Here is a 4,051-nt window from a genome sequence, read left to right on the forward strand (position 1 = left end):
AACCATCAGAAGGCATCTGAAAATGAAGGGTTTCAATCATTTAAAGCGACTGAAGAAACCACGTCTTCTTGAACAGCACAAAACTAACCGACTTGAATATGCTGCCAAATACCAGACTTGGGATGAAGAGAAGTGGGAAAATGTCATTTTCTCCGATGAGTAAAAGTTTAATCTAGATGGTCCAGATGGATTTCAACACTATTGGCATGAGACCAAAGAGACTTTTTCAACTCGACAAAGTGGAGGAGGGTCTTTAATGATCTTGGGTCCTTTCTGGTCAGCTGGGACCCTAAAGTTGCAAGTAGTGAAAGGCCGGCAAACATCATTGAAGTACAGTTCAATACTTGAAAAAGCTTCTATCAGGACTGAAGGTCCACGTCTGTGTGGAAGAAATTGGATTTTCCAGCAAGACAACGCTGCGATACACACTTATCGACAAGCACGAAAATACTTTTCTTCAAATAATATAGAATTGTTAGATCATCCAGCATGTTTTCCGGATCTCAATCCCATTGAAAATCTTTGGGGATGGATGGCAAAAGAAGTGTTCAAGGATGGAACCCAGTATGATTCGATAAAGGAACTTTTGATTTAGCATACATGGGATAAAATTCCTTTGCAACTGATAAAAAACCTTAGTCGCAAGCATGCCGAATAGATTTTTTGAAGTAATTCGTAATAATGGAGACTATACTAAATAGTGAGACCCTTTTTAGTAATTTATAATTGCCTTTGGTAGATAAATTATCAGTGGTCTTATCATTTTGACCAGGTGAAAATGTTTGGGTTTTTTTTTAAATAATTATTAGATCAGGGTTAAAGTTTCGAATGAAGCAGATTTCATTTTTTCCCCCATCATATTTTCCCTTTTGGCAATGGTTTCAACCATTTGTTTGAGTAAAAAGTCGAGAATATGCGTAAACGCTTACTTTCTTAAGTGGTCTTATGATTTTGACCAGGACTGTATATATTAGTGATGAGGCGATTCCAATATTTTTCCCTATTCCGATACAATTACCGATTCTGAAATAAATTCCTGAATCCGATACAATTACCGATATCAATTCCGATTCTTTATAAATCTCTGATCTCTACATAATTAACTATAAAAGTGTTATTTTTTCCGATACCGATTCTGATACCCCAAAAAGCTCTGATTTTTTTTTTCCGGTTCCCGATTGCGATTCCGTTTAATCGTCCAAACACTAATATATATATATATATATATATATATATATATATATATATATATATATATAAGAATAAGATATTTATTTCAAGAGTGCTCAATACGTGTGTAATGCTAGTTAGTAAGTTATGAAAATTCAGCAGTCTACCCTGATGATTGGCTACGGGGATGATACGTGGAATATTCTGTATAGTCAAATTGGCATATATTTTTATATTTAACTATATCAACTTATATATAAAAACATTTTGTGTGTATGGGGGGTGTATGTGTGAGAGTTCGTTTCCTATGGGCCAGGAAACGACTGAGCCGAGTTTGTGGAAATGTCGCACAAACTTACTTCATGTGTCTGGGAGAGTTCTAGTGTAGTTTTTTTTTTTTTTTTTTTCTCTCAAAATGTTTCGGATAAATATCGAAAATCGTTAATTGAAAAATATAATTATAAATAAGAAATGAACAGTCCGATTTAGATTGAATTTAACACCCTCATACAGCCTAACATCACCCGTGTATTTGAGAAATTTTATCACCGCACAGGTAGAAAAGGCCGACGTATAAAATCAACAGTAGGTTCTTTGATAAGACAGGGGCGTGTTCAAAATAAATGTTTCTGTTTAGAGCAGAACTGAAGGATAACATTTGACTTTTTGTATTTTAAACTTAAATTCCAGCCATTATATAAAAAATAATTTTATGAAATCAACAGTAGGTTCTTCAAAGTGCAATGTAGACTAAGACACTGCCGGACGTATGTGAAGCTTCCTCACGGTGCACCTCAGTGGATCCCTGTCTAGATCAGGCAATCAATCTTTTGATAACAAAAAAAAAGCATTGAAAGTAAAAAAAATATCGTCGATCTTCATTCAATATATATATATATATATATATATATATATATATAAAACTCTCACCGAAAAAATAACATTTACACTTTACATAAATGTTAATTTTAACTGCATTTCTCGCGGAAAACGTTGGCTATTTGGTTTGTTCCTTGTTAATATAGTCAGAGATGAGTTCGTGACTGGGTTCGAATCTTCCGACCGGCTGTAATCGTAACTTCCTGCACTAGTGATTCCGGAAAGGGTGAAACACTACTGTCTGAAGGTATTAAAATAATAATTATATATATATATATATATATATATATATATATATATATATATATATATATATATACGTTTTATTTTTTATTACCGTTTTATCTATTTAGTTACACATGTTTCGGTTAGCGAAACAGAGAAAACGTATATTTGTTCTACAATAGTATTAAGCACTTTCTTCAGGTTTTTACTAATTATCATTTTTGCTATATATATATATATATATATATATAGAGAGAGAGAGAGGGGGTGACCAAAAAACAACAAAGAGGCCATCTAGAACATATGCTGTAGAAGGGAGAAAAAAAAAGGCCAAAGACCCTAATGTTTTCATGTGATGTTTTGAATATAATGACCAAAGTTTCATCTCATTCGAACGAAACACTAAGAAACGGGGCCTAATTATAGTTGGGGCCCTTTTTTGGGGGGGGAGGTCACGCTGTATATATATATATATATATATATATATATATATATATATATATAAACTTCACACATCTGCTAGTATAATATGTCTCTATAAAGCCGCCATGTATGGAATATTGTTGCCACGTCTTAGCTGATACACCAACTACTAACTTACTATAAACCCTAACTCAAACCCTAACCAACTACTGGTCTCTACTTAATTTCTTTCTTTCTTCTTTTCTTTTTTTTTTTTTTGTTTCGCTTTCTAAAATATTTATATTGACACTCTATCTTTCTCTTTTTATTCGAAATTTCATTATAAAATAATGCTTTTATTTATGTTTTTCTTTATAACACAATGAAGATGTGAGACGCTTAGCGGTTGAAAGACACAAGAGACGCTTGCTAACCATTTGTCCATGCTTGAAATATCGTGGTTACGTCTGAGCTGGTCTTCCGACTCCAAGCTAACAACTTACTGTAACTCTAATCCTAACCGTAACCAACTACAAATCCCCACCTTTTGGACAGGGTTCAAATAAGAGCCACACAGTGTACCAAGCATCAGCTCCTGTCCCATCGCAACGATATTACGTACCTGTGCTTGTTTTAGCAGTACTTCTACGAAATGTGCCTTGACGAACTTACAGCACATAACCTTAACATGAATACTTTTGATCAACCAACCTAGCAGCAAAATGCAACCTCTCTTCTGTAGAAGTCCACAGATACTGGACAATTTTCTAACATAAGATCTTCTTTTCTAGGATCGTAAACATTTGGATTTTCTTTCCTTGCTCTCTTTTTCCACAACTGTACCAGCATGCAGAAATTTAAATGTAATGTGAACAAACAGCTTGCTACACAACTTTCCACTTAGATCTCTACTATTATATAAAAATAAATTTTTGTGTCTGTGAGTTCGTTTTCTATGGACTCGAAAACGGCTGTGGCAATTTTTATTAAATTTTACACCAAAGTACTTCATATGTCTGGCAATGTTCTTAGATAGGTTTTGTATCGGAATGTCTTCGATAAGTATCGATAATAGATATAATCCGATGAAAGAAAGAACAGGTGATTTTGACTAAAGTTAACACCTTATACAGCCTAACATCACAAGTGCATCAGAAATTTTTTTTATGACACGAGCCGAAAGATCCGACATATGAAATAAACAGTAAGTTCTTTGATATGAAAGGAGCGCGTTCGAAATGGATGTTTTTGTTTAGAGCACAATTGAACCATGATACTTGACTTTTTTTTAAATTTTAAACTTGTATTCAAGCCATTATATATAAAAAATAATTTTATATAATCAATAGTAAGTTCTCTACAGTGCGATGTAGAC

The sequence above is a fragment of the Euprymna scolopes genome, chromosome 27, assembly GCF_053919585.1.
Source record: "Euprymna scolopes isolate OS-2025 chromosome 27, ASM5391958v1, whole genome shotgun sequence".
Taxonomy (NCBI): Eukaryota; Metazoa; Mollusca; class Cephalopoda; order Sepiida; family Sepiolidae; genus Euprymna; species Euprymna scolopes.